At 34.2% G+C, this 14,445-nt stretch overlaps 1 protein-coding gene across 1 annotated transcript in view; it reads left to right on the top strand.

Annotated features, from left to right (window-relative positions):
* Positions 1-14,445, top strand: part of RALYL (RALY RNA binding protein like) — a 701,413-nt gene that overhangs the window by 286,087 nt on the left and 400,881 nt on the right.

Genomic DNA, 14,445 nt, shown 5'->3' with positions numbered 1-14,445 from the left:
GTATGGACTCAAATTATTTTTATATTTTTACAAATGTGGTATTTCTTTTATTCTACAGCAATAAAAGTCCCAAATGTATTTATTCATTATATGAAAACAAAGTTATGAAACCAATTAAAACCTAATTATCAACATTAATTTGAAGTGGTATGTGAGTGTTATTTTGGAGCACGGTGAGCAACAATGAAGCAATGAACTAGTTTTTTAACTAGTTTAATCAATGATCTGTGAATTGGATGGGCCAATCTATCTATCTTAAAATATGACATTGTTGTCATTATGACTAGCAATGGCTAGTGCCATTTTGAGTGCACAATTTACAGACACACACACACACACACACACACACACACGCACTCTGCATCAACTTTTTTTTCCAGCAATGTCTTACTTTTACAAAACAAAGTAGCTTTGCATAAATTTTTATGGATGGCCTCTTCCTCTCTGTTTCCCCGCTCAGGCATCTTTGCTGACTTATCCTCTTGTCCTAATTTCCTAATGTTGGGGTTCTATCCTTGGTTCTGCATACTCTATCCTTTGATAATCTCATTTAGACTGATGCATTTCATTTTTCTTTATATCCTGGGAACTATTACATTTTTATATCCAATCCAGACTTTTCTCCCATACTCCAAACTCATATACTAAACTACCCACGTGGCATCACCACCTGGATGGTGAGTGGACCTCTCCAACTCAACATCTCCAAATCTGAATCTCTGATCTTCTCACCAGTGTTGTTCCTTTTATAGTCTTCATCATCTCAGTTAATGACAATTCCATTCTTACAAATTATTCAGGACAAAAACCATGGAGTTTTTCTTTCTTTCTTTTTTTTTTCTCTCATCTCAGATCCAAAACCTTCCAGGAGATTAAATGAGTTTAGCTTCAAAATGTATCCAGGGGTGCCTGGGTGGCTCAGTGGGTTAAGCCGCTGCCTTCGGCTCAGGTCATGATCTCGGAGTCCTGGGATCGAGTCCCGCATCGGGCTCTCTGCTCAGCGGGGAGCCTGCTTCCTCCTGTCTCTCTGCCTGCCTCTCTGCCTGCTTGTGATCTCTCTCTGTCAAATAAATAAATAAAATCTTAAAAAAAAAAAATGTATCCAGAATGGGGCACCAGAGTGGCTCACTCGCTTAGTGGGTAGGGTCTCGATTTCAGCTCAGGTCATGATCTCAAAGTCCTGGGAGAAGGTCCCAGGACTGGCTCTGTGCCCAGTGGGGAGTCTGCTTCCTCTCTCTCTGTCCTTGCTCCTCCCCCCACACAAATAAATACACAAACTTAAAAAAAAAATGTATCCAGAATGAAGCCTGCTTTCCCAGCTTTCACTGTTATTACTCTTGCCAAGCCACCATTGTGCCTTGCCTGTATTTTTGTAATAGCTTCCTGTTCAGCCTCCATTCCTCTGTGCTTACTTTCCTGTAAGCCATTACAAGTATTCTCAAGAAAGCTGCCAATGTGTTTATTATGTGAGTTATTATGCCACTTCTCTAATTAAAAAAAAAAGCTTCCTTTTTTTCTGAGTAAGAGTCAGAATTCTGACAATGACTTACAGAACCCCACACCATCTGCCCCCTAGTTCTTCATGTGATCGTGTATGCTGGTAGTGTGCAGAGGGTATTAGACACACAGAGTGGAGTATTAAGACTTCCCTCCTCTCTTCAACAAAACATGCTCAGTAACAGCCATGAAATGAAATGAGTTATCATAAAGACCAAAAAAGAAACCAAAACAGTGAAACTTTTTCTATTATTGAACTTACTGTGTGTGTGATACATATATCTGTACATGTATATACGTATCTGTATCATGCCAGTATATATAAAGAATTGAAAAAATAAAACAAGTAATTGTTCAGTACAAAAAAGACATTATTTCTAAACTGTATTAATATAGTTTTTGAAAAAAAGGAGAAATACACCAACATTTAATTTACAACATTAAGTAATAACATTCTGTTTTTTAGTTTTAACTTCTACAAATTTGTAATGATGGTCCAAACTCATTTTTTTGGTATATTCATGCTTAGGAGACAATATAAATGTAATTATTGGTCTATCTATGCCCATATTTAATGAAAGAACACTTTTATTAGTTTTGATTTTAAAAAATTACACATAAAACAAAAGATATACACAAAAGCAGAAAAAATTCTTAATATGAGACTAAATCTGAAAGAGATGCATAAAAATTCCATTTAACAATAAATTTCAGAAAATTTACAAATGCATAAAAACAACAGGTCGTTCATTGAATGACAGAGATGAGGTAACTCAAATTTGGTTTATTTCTATACCCATATCATTCTTGTTTATATCTAACCTACTGTTTGAGTGCAGGCATATATAGTATCACAGTGGTTGGAGAGATGAACTGTGCCTAACGTGGGTTCACTGATCTAAAAGTTCACAAATGGAAATGAACAGGAACTCTCTTGGAAGGAATACTTATGAATCTGATGGTATAATAAAATTATTTAAATTAATGTAGAATACAATATTTTTTTTTCTTTTTAAAGACAAATTATAAAATACGGCCATGGCAATAATAAAACATGAAAATTCAAAAATAACCAAATCAGTTGTTTAGAACTTAGACAGACCAAGAATTTTTTCAGGAAAGGTATTCTTCACTGGCACTGGTTAGAATGACCTGCACCCAAGGGTATTGCTCCCACTGCTCTATCCTTGCTATGCTCCTGAATTATGGGATAATAGTAAGAGAACTAGAATTAATACACTTCAGTAGAATTCTTTGGATACATTTATGGAAGTCAAGTTCTGCTTTACTGTACTTCTACTTTGACTGAATCTTTGATATATGATAAATACACTGTGTAACTGGTGGTTGGTTAATACAAAAAGAACTTTAAAGTGTGAAAGTATTTCCTATCCTCTTATATAGGTCAGGAGTCAACAAAGTATGGCCCAGAGGTCAAATCTGGCCTGCCACCAGTTTTTGCAAATAAAGTTTTATTGGAACACAGTCATGCTAGTTCATTTGCATATTATCTATGGATGCTTTTAAGCTTTGGTGGCAGAATCAAGTAGTTGAAACAAATATCAAATTGCCTGCAAAGCCTGAAATGTATACTGTCTGTCCCTTTACAGAAGAAGTTTACAAACATCTTCTCTATTACATTTGTGTACAAGAATTGGGTATTAAACTTTTTAATGAATTTATTTATCGAACTGTGTTAATGAGAAACAAAAGCAAATAAAATTGATCCAGTTTGGCTAAGACGTATGCAGCAAGTGATTTACTATCAGAGAAAAGTGTGATTGAGGCAACAGTGTTTTTTAAAAGGATTGTGAAGTCAGCAGAGAAAAGATGTTTATATCCATGGAGTGAGATTATGAAACATTAACTCAGCGTTTGCATTAATATTGGAAACAAAACAGCATTTATAGAGAGAGAATGATTGAAGTGTTAGCATCCGTGCAAGGTAGAGTAACAGGAAATAATTTATCATGAGTTGATTTATAACTTCACTTTACAGAGATAGTAATTTTCATGGTACAAATACTTCATATCTGAAAATGATTGTAGCAAATGTGATTTTTTTCCTTCAGCATAAGTTGTCTGACCTGCTTCACAAGTTCAGTACTACAAATATGGTTGAGTATTGTACCTGTCCAATTAACTGCATGAGTTATCTCCTATACACTTGAGCAAAAAACTTAATACCAATGTTTTGAGGTTTCCTCAACATCCAGAACTGCTATGGGTTTGGAAGCTTTGTTAGTGTCAAGAACACACTGATAGATACCTGGGAACCCAGTACCCCAGAGGTGCCCATTTTCAAATGCCCTGGTTCCTACTATTGCCCTTGTTCCTGAATAGAGAGCTTCAGTCTTCTCTGGGCCCTGGATGAACCTCTGAGCCTTGCCTTTTTCCTTCCCAGGTGGCTTCTTGGATTCTTTAAGCTGAGGTTATTTCCTTCATTAGATTCATTACCAAAGGACGATTGGTTGTGGCAGCTTTAGTCAGACTGTGGAAGGCCAGTTATTCCCTGCTCCCTAGTCTCAGATGGATGATTACATTGACATGACTGAGAGGGTCACTTAGTTGACTCTTAAAAGAAAATCATTTCCAAGATCATCCTGTGCCCACGTTGGAAATAAGTGGGCTCTAGCTTCTTGTTTCTAAAATATTATTTAACATCTACCTCACAGGTAATACCTGGAAAAATTCCTGGATCAAGCAGCATTTAGTTGGTGTTGTAATGTTTCTTCTAGGCACTGGAGGCTGGACCTGTTTAATAAGAACACGCAGTCAATGAGAATAGACAAATCAGTCTAAGAATAGACAAATCAGTTAAGACATTTGACTGTGGGGAATTGCAGGAAAGGAAGTCAGGGCTACAGTAGGATTTGGAATGAGAACGCATATTTATTATGTGAAGGAAATGGATGTTTTCAAGAATATTTTTTAGCAAGAAAACTATGAGCATAGTTTCAGATGAGGGTAAATTAGGGAAACTTTTAAGTTTGAGAATGGCTGCAGATGGTGAACAATTTTTGTGAAGGGAGGGAAGATAGGTAGAAGAATCCTGGAAGAATCATTTGAAATGTCTTAAATTTATATTCAAATACATTTCTAATGTTCATTCATATTTTTAGAAATCTTCATGTAGAGGAAGGATTTCATTTATTTCATAGTATTTTGTAAATAGAACTGAAGACCCCTGGGAAGCGTTATGAGGAATCAAATCTTGGGAGAACATTTTCCCCCCAAAATAAGAATAACTTTTATCATTTCCCCCAATATTATGTAATTAATGTGTGAAAATAACTTTAACACATGAAGGAAAGTATAGGTAGGAAAATTTTAAAATTTTCTCTGAAGTTTTAAAACTTTCTCTGAAGTCCCAATATAAAAAGTCTTTTTTGCTAACTGTCTTCTATATTGCTTTCTCTGTAAATATCCCCATACATACAGGTGAGGTAAATGGAAACATATCATACATTGTATTTTCATCAGCATAATTTAAAAAATAGCCTTAAAAATGTGGCTCACTTTTCTTTTCCTCATTTCCTTGTACTTCATAACCTTAGCTGTCCCCAACCCAGATAACCACTATTAATGATACCATATGTCTGTCTGAAACTTAGAATCATTTTAGTATTCTCACTACCATATTTTACTTTCCTGGGATATAATTAAGGAAATCTTGCACTATACAATTATTTCCTTGTAAGTTCCTTTTACTTTTGTCTAGATGTCACAAAACTTTCTCTGGAACTTTACCAGGATATGCCTATGTATACTTCTTGGGAAAAGAAAAAAATCTTGCTTGGAATTAGCGTTTTTGTGATGCAAAATTAAATCTTTCTTTAACCTAGGAGTTTTTTTTTTTTTAATTATCTTTTGGATTTATGTCTCTTCTGTATGAGTTAATGTGTTTCCCTCTCATATGTCTTGTATTTGCATTTTCTGTCTCCTGGATTTTTTATGACCTTCTCATTGTTCTATTTCCCTTAATTATTTTATCTTTTTACATGTTAATTGTATTTTGAAAAATCTATCTTGCTTCTCAGGAGTGAACAACATTTTGTCTTTTAGTTCCTCAAATTGTTAAGACTTTATGCTGGATTTTTTTACTTAGGGGGCTTTTCCTTCTCTTTCCTTCTTTCCTTCCATGCACAAAATGACATGGTGGAAACCTAAGTGCATATAATTAAGTGAAAGAAGCCAATTTGAGAAGGCTACATACTGTCTGATTCCAACCATTGACATTCTGGAAAAGGTGAAACTGTAGGGACAGTTTTTTGTTTGTTTGTTTGTTTTCTCTTCCTCCCCCACATCCTCTTTTTCTTTTCTTTTTTTTTTTTTAAGATTATTTATTTATGTATTTATTAGAGACAGAGAGAGCATGATCAGGAGGAGTAGCAGACAGAGGGAGAGGGAGAAGCAGGCTCCCCGCTGAGCAGGGAGCCTGATGCAGGACTCAATTCCAGGACCCTGGGATCATTACCTGAGCTGAAGGCAGACACTTAACCAACTGAGCCACCCAGGCATCCCAGTCTATAGATGTTTTAAAAAGACATTTTTAAAGAGAGGTTTTAGGGTCACAGTGGGATTGAGAGGAAGGTACATATTTCACATTTTTCATAGGTTCCCTACCCCCCAAAATGCATAATCTTCCCTATTATCACATCTTCTACCAGTGTGGTACGTTCATTACTATTAATAACCTACGTTGATGCATTTATAGTTATCCAAGCCCATAATTTACACTTATGGTTCCCTTGTGATGTTGTATATTCTGTTGATTTGGACAAATATAAAATGACATTAAATCATTACAGTATCATACAGAGTATTTTCACTTCCCCCCAAATTCTCTGTGCTCCACCCATTCACTACCCTCTCAACCCCTTGCAACCACTGATCTTTTTACTGCCTTCACGGTTTTTCCATTTTCATATTGTCGTATGGTTGGAATCATAAAATATGTGACCTTTTCAGATGGCTTCTCTCACTTAGTAATATCCATTTAAGTTTCCTCCATGTTGTTCATAACTTGATAGCTCAGTTCTTCTATTCAGTTCTTCAGTTCTTCTATTCAGTGTTGGATAATATTCCATTCTCTGGATGTACCACAGTTTACAATCCACTTGCCTACTAAAAGACATCTTGGTTGCTTCCAGGTTTGGCAAGAATGAATAAAACTGCTGTAAGATTTTTGTGTGGACATCAAATTTCAACTTTTTGGAGTAAATACCAAGAAACATGAGAAATAGATGGTATGATAAGAGTATGTTCAGTTTTGTGAAAAACCACGTGTTCCAAAGTGGCTGTACCATTTTGCATTCTCACTTGCAATGAATGAGAATTTCTGTTTCTCCATACCCTCCCCAACATTTGATGGTGTTAGTGTTCTGGATTTGGGCCATTCTAATTGCTGTGTAGTCTTGTGTTTTTATGATGATCTCTCGCGGTTGCTATTGAAGAAGCAAATAGTCCAAGAGCACTTATAACTCGTATAACACTTTCCAATTCTGTCTCTATTTGAGCACTAGATTCAATCACTTATGTTTACTTCCTAGATCCTCTTCTTTTTACTATTTTTTGTAATATTATGAAAAATAATTTTACTTTTTTTTAAAAAAAGGATTGTATTTCTATGCGAGAGAGAGAGAGAGCATGAGGGAGGATTGAGGTTAGGGGCAGAAAGAGAGGGAAAAGCAGACGCCCCACTGAGCAGGGAGCCTGATGTGGGGCTTGATCCCAGGACCCTGAGATCATGACCTAAGCTGAAGGCAAATGCTTAACTGAGCCACCCAGGTGCCCCCAAAATAATCTTACTTTTACAGGTAAAATTTTTCATACAAATAAGGCATTTTTCTAGAAGTCACACAATTTTATTATAGTATCAGTATGTAACTTAGAACTATAAGACAACCAACTTCTTTTAGAACTCTGACATTGTTACTTGTCAAAAACAAAGTATTAATTTAAGAGAAAGCAAGATTCAAGTATATTGTAGCGAGACTTTTTTCTCTTCTACCTTACTTTTTAAATTGTAGCAAAAGGAGATTCATGGTTCGAAAAAAGTAAAAATAAATGATATATAATTAAATGTAACTTTCTTTTCCAAACTCAGAACAATAATCCCTGCCCTTAGAAGCAACCACTCTTAAGAAACTTAGAATTCAATTGTATACTAAAGCAGAGCTTTTAACAGATTTGATTACAAAATATTTTTGCAAATATTTATATACTGTATTATATCCATGCATCAAAAGCAAACAGAAACCTCAGTAAATCTTCCTTGCTCTCTACTTTCAGACTCCTTTTGCTTAGCATTTAAAATCTCCACAGTCTGACCTTAATTTATCTTTTCAGCAGATCTCCAAAGTACTTCTTTATATGGATGTATTGTATGCATCAAACTGAATATTCTATGAAGCTGTTCATGTTTTTTTAATCTGTTGAAATCCCTTCTCTTTAACTCTGCATTCAAATGCCTCAAGCTCCATAAACTATACTGGATACCATAAGAAGATTGTGTTTTCCCCTCCTATGAATACTTATAATACAAATGAGTATATATTATATAGACAAATGAATACATCTTTAACAAGGCATTACATATAATAGTTTCTTGTGTTATCTTCATATTTATGGTTATATTTGCCCTTTAATAGATTATAAACTCTCAGAGGGGTCCTGCTATTATATAATTTCAACACCTACTTACAGTAAACACAACACACATTTATATTTGATATATACACAATCAAAGACCAAGATTTTCACTTCAGCTCAGAGCAAATTTCCCCAAGAAAACTGACCAGCAAATGAGCAAACAGTGCATGCTTTATATGCCTTTGTTAGAAGCTCCTAAAGTGGTACACAGATTCTGTCTCTCTATGGGATGATTAGAAGAGTGTGGAGAGGTACAAAATATTGTGAGACATCAATTTGAAAAGTGTCATTTTGATTTTGTGATGGTTTATTAAAAATTGTTGATTTTTAAAAAAATTCTGCTTTTGGTACTCACTACTTTTTAATTTTCATTTTAAAAATATTCATGAAAAGATGGCATTTTAAAGAAACATACCTTGAAATAAAAATAAGTAATTTCATAATTTTCTGTACTTGTCTGGCATATGGAAATTTTTAGGAACAAGTAGCTAATTTATTCATGTAAGGCATATGGTATTTGGAAATTGTTTTAACTCTCTCACTGACCTTTCATTTTCATTTACTTTCACTCTGAAAACTTTAGGTAATTATCTTTTTTTGTCTTACTTTTTACAACCCTAAAATTAAGAAGAGTTTTCTATTTTTCTCTTCTAAACTTTGTCTCTTTTTCACTAATATGCATAGAAGGAAATGCATAAGGAATCCCTTCAAAAGAAGCAGGGAGGATGGGGAAACTATGAGTTACCAGTTACTAGTCAGTATTTGGTATTTTGTGGTTGAAAGATAATAGACTTTGAAGATAGACTACTTCACTGCTCACTAACTATGTGCTTTTAAAAAAGTCAGGGACTTCTCTGAGTCTTCATCTGTTTACTTCTAAAATATTTTATATAGTTTGGTAAGATTTAAGCTACCTAAAGATACACAGTGAAAGTACTATGTCTGACACATGAAGGTACATATTGATTGACTATTATCTGCCTTTTCTACTAGAAAATGTGCTCTTTGAGGTAAAGCAAAGGATTTCAGTCAGCGAGACTATTAATCGCCAAATAAAAACAAACAAAAGCAATACTGAATTCATTATTCTTTTCATTTTGTTATTTTAGGTTTAGCCGTGGTATTCGTTTCAATTGCGCTATTCACATGGTCCAGTGTTGGCAAGCCAGTTTGTCCTATCACCAGGTGTTCAGTTTTGGTTTGGATGACTACATTTGGAATGCCGTAGATTCCCTCTAGAGGAAGTTTGACAGTATGGGCAGGATCTTGTCCCTTTCAGTTTTGTTTAGATGCTTCTGTAGTAATCAACTCACAATTGTGGCTTTATTGGCACGATTCTCTAACCAAGCAAATGAAGCTACTAAGTATATACTTAAATCACTTAAAAAAATAATAGAATTATCAAAATGAACCTCTTAGTGAAGCAACATTATATTATCTATGTCTATGAAAAAAATTGTGATTGTGTCCTTACATATAAATATCTATGGATGTCTGTCTAATAGCTATCCATCCATATATATTTAAATATCTGCACGTATATGCCCCAGCCCTGACTCAGATCTTCCAAGAATGTTTCACACCTCATTCGATTGTACCCAAGATTATATGATTACAGTTTTATTTTCAACCTTCTCATGTTTTTTGACATTGATTGTAAATAATCAGTGTAGTGTTAGGCTAGTTTCAGTATTTTTATCCATGGTATTGTGGCCCCTAAATCCATGAAAACAGAAGTCTTCTTGTTTCTATTGGGATTCCCAAAGAAGCTAATGAAAGATAAATGTAAGAACCCAAGAATGCCATTATATTAGCTACTTGAGTGCTCAATATTCTAATTCAAACTCTGAAAAAACTAGACCATGATAACCACTTAAGCTCACAGTCTGAGATGAAGCCTCTTACCATCCATTAAAATTTCTTGAGATCCTAGAACCTTCTGGTAGTAGGTAGAGAGCTAATAAGTACTGCAACGTGGTATAGAAACTCATCTCAATGATACCACTCTCAAACTTGCATGCTGAGGCAGAACAAGAGAGTGGGAACTTACAAGGCTCATTGTAAGTCCTGAACCAATGTACTCACTCAGGTCCATATGAGAGGGAGCTAAGTATGGTTTTATACCTTTCACAACATTGTGACTACACCTACTAATAGCTGTGGTTTATTCGACAACTCTAAATCAGTTCACCGATTTAACTACTCTTTCCTAATTTGTACATATGTGTAGAGTGGAAAGAGTGGATTTTGGATAAGGAAGTTAACTTTCCTTTCAAAATGTACCAGAATCTTAGGATTAAATAAGTAGGGATAACACTGTATAGATTATTAAGTGTTTTCTTTCTTCTCTACCATATACACCATTTTAGAGAAGGAATGAATGATTTTTAAGTTTGCTTATATTGTTGATGAGTAAAGAAATCGTCTTTCCTGTTTGCTAGGAGTCAACATAACTCAGTTGTATTTATTAGCCACCAAGAGCCACGTGATTATCATGTGACCTCTAGAAGCTAGTATAATACGCAGATTTATAAATTAGAAATTTATAAATTAGAAATTTATAAAAAAAATTTTCATGCTCCAAATGAATAAGCTGTCCTGCATTTTTGTGTTGTAGCCTGAGTATCATCACCCCGGGGATATTATTTCCATTATATGATTAGCTCTTCAAAATTCTAACTACTTTATTGGGCAATATCAAGTCCTTCTTTTCATATTCAATGTCATTTTCTGTGATTGAATTGAATAATAACCATTATTCATAATTCCATTAATTACCTACTTTGACTAAAAAAGCCTCATTGCAGCTGCTAATGGATCTCCTTTCAGGGCTTGTTAACATGGGACCTCAAATGAAGCACTCAAGATGCACATCTAACCTTCCCAGTATTGAATATGTCCATTAATAAAACTTTTAACCTCTGGTGGGGAAAGTAGGAGATGCTGGAATTGATATACATTTATGTTTAATCATCAAAGCTTCATTGAGCTCCATAAATTTTGTTCTTATTCATATCCAAATGGCACTGCCTTTTTTCAGTATATTCTTTTAAAAGGAATAGGGTAATGATGACATACTTCTCAACACACTGTTAACATATTATGAAGGATATGAAAGCAAACCATGGTCACAATACTCAGAAAGCTGAAATATTATATTTCCTGAGGGGGTAAGACAAACTTTATACAACCCCCAAAGAACAAGTTCAAATAATATCCAGCATGGTAATTATATTCATAGCTGTTTTTTTTTTTTTCCTTTTCCCTAGCTATGATTAGTGAGCTCCTACTTTTTCAGGGGATAAAAGGTTTTTTTGCTGATATTTTCCTCTTTTTATGCTACTTTATGCATGCTTCATTAGGCAAAACTTTTTTACACATTTACTATGGAAACAATCTTATGAATAAAGGGTAGAAATACAATATGGAGAATATGCAAGCAACTTTCCTTTTTTTTTTTTTCTTTATGGAATTTAATTAAATCAGCTGAATAAGAGTAAAGATTTTCAAAGACAATTGAGTGTCAGTACAGTATTTTGTGCAGTCTCCAGAATGGTGCGGACTTAGATTTGAATCTTATTTCTACCAAAAGCTACCTAGGATCTCTCTTAAGTAGGTTACTTTATCTCTGAGCCTCAGTTTCCCAATGTATTGAAAAGGGTGTATTAATTCCAACCTTATACATTGTTATCAGGATTGACTGAGATGATGATTTAAAGATGTTAAGAGTGTTATGTGATCCCGACATATAAATGGCTCTCTGTAAAGGACAGCTAGCATCTTGGTACACAGTAGGTGCTCAATAAAGACTTGCTTAATGATAGAATATACTGTCTTTTCTAAGAAACCAAGACTGAGAGTAAATTTTCAGTTTGCCTTTTCACATTGTACAGACTATGTGAAAAAAAATATGTCAAGACGACTTGTTTCTTCCTTGATGCTGCAGTCTTATGCACCGAGTACCTACACACTTGAGGAAGATTTTCAGTAACACCATGACTAATCTGTTAGTTTCATACTGCCTGTGGTGAAATGAACTCTGCAATAACTGTCTCGGAGATCAGTTTTCTTAAGTGGATCTTACATTGTGGTGGATGGGCTTACAATGAATTTTTTAAATCTCTTCTTCAAAATAGGTGTTCTTTCTTATTATCAATAAAATATGGGTTTTAAGAAAATAGGGGTAAAAATTTAATTAGTGAATTATAAGATTTATTAGCAAATCTTACAGAAACAAAATGATCACCATCATCAAGCTAACTAATATACCCATCACCTCACATAGCCATTACTCCCTATTTCAACCTTCCCTCCCCTGTGAGAATGTTTACCTACCCTCTTAACAAATTTCGAGTATGTAACACAGTATTGTTAATATAGCACCGTGCTGTTCTTCAATCTCCAGAAGTTATTCATCTTGCACAGCTGAAACGTTTTACCTTTTGGCCAACACTCCCCATTTTGCCCTTCATCCACCCTCTGAGAAAGCACCATTCTCCTTTCTACTTCTAGAAGTTTGATTATTTCAGATTCCAAGTATAAGTGAGATCATTCCATAATGTATACATACATCAAAATATCAAGTTGTAAACTTAAATATATACAATTTTTATTTGTCAGTTATAACTTAGTAAAGTTGACAAAAATGAAGGGGAGGAAATCAGAAGGGAGACAAACCATAAGAGACTATGGACTCTGGAAAACAAACAGCTTTTTAGAGGGGACAGGGGATGAGTGAGCCTGGTGGTGGATATTGAGGAGGGCACTGATTGCGTGGAGCTCTGGGTGTTATACACAAACACTGATGTCATTGAACATTACATCAAAAACTAATGATACAGTGTATGGTGACTAACATAACAGAATAAAAAAATTAAAATAATAGGAAAAAAGAAAAAAAAAGATCTGAGTATTATTTTTTATGTAAATTTTATTTACACACATTGCTACCTTTTACCCAGTTAAGGAGTTGTCTTTTTAAAGCATGGAACACAGGCAGTAGAGACTTTTTGCGTGTTGTATTCCTGTAATGTGATTTAGGGAGCTCTCTGGCAAGGCAAAGCCAATCAAGAAGGAATCCTGATGATTCCTTGCATTTCCATGGAAAAGGCCTAATCTTGGACTTACCTGAGAGGTATAAAACCTATTGGCATCTCCTGAGAAAAAACTTATCCTCTTGATTTGAGAGTTTATAAATAAGATGATTTTTAAATAATTTCTTTTCTTCTACATCCAGGATGATCTGAAACAGTATAAATTTATCATCATGTATGTTTTACTTAAAACAACTCTCTATAAAACTGAAATGTGAGGATTTAAGAAACCCGGTTTTCAAAATATTACAAATGGTTGCTATTTAGTCTTTTAGAGCTGCAGTATTTATTTTGCAAACTTTTTTCTGGCCCTTTACTTCACGACATCTGGTAAACTTTACTGATAATCAAGGCTGAATAACTTATAACATCTACAATCAGTATGTAATCAAATCTGATGAAAAAACATTTACACATGCTTATTTCATTCCCATATATATATATATATATATATATATATATATAAATTTTTTAAATGAACTATTTTAAAGTGCTGCTCTTTCACAACTTATCCTCTATTTCTGGAACTAGAAAAGTTCTTTTGGGTATTGGTGTCTTGACATGAATGGGAATATTCAAAATTAATATGGTATTAATGATGGCAATTACATCTAGGTCTTTGTGTTGTATTGTTTGCACTTTGTATTGTTTGCACATGGATTTCCTTGAATCTAATACTGTTTAGGCAGTTACTGTGAATATTTGTAGAAAAATCTGCATTCTGAGGAGTCACTTCTAAAGAGTTGGCATCCAAAATGTTACTAAATGAAAATTAATTGCTTTTCATAAAAAAAGAACATTTTACAACATTGTGTAATCATATTAAAACAATGACTGGCCTCACTAATGGAAATTAAATGTGATCCTGGGTGTTCTGGCAGTGTAGCCTGGGAACTGGGTTTGCATGTAAAAGTGCAGTTTCTCTCCCCTGAGCAGATTTTGATTCTCAAAATAATTAGTTCTGTCAAATAATTAATTTTGTTGACAAGACTAAGTTGAGAATATACAACCTCCCTCACATATATTATAATTATTTGGAATGACAAGATGATATCAAACAATAATCTTCAATTCTGGATGTCAAACTTGATCAGATCATTTCTTTTAGTACTTCTGAGGTTCATGTTCATAACCTTGAATGGAACTCATAACTCATTGTCTATAATGCCATTTATATGTGGAATATTTATTGTAGTCTTTG

The sequence above is a fragment of the Lutra lutra genome, chromosome 4, assembly GCF_902655055.1.
Source record: "Lutra lutra chromosome 4, mLutLut1.2, whole genome shotgun sequence".
Classification (NCBI taxonomy): domain Eukaryota; kingdom Metazoa; phylum Chordata; class Mammalia; order Carnivora; family Mustelidae; genus Lutra; species Lutra lutra.
This window is presented reverse-complemented; position numbering and strand designations above follow the sequence as displayed.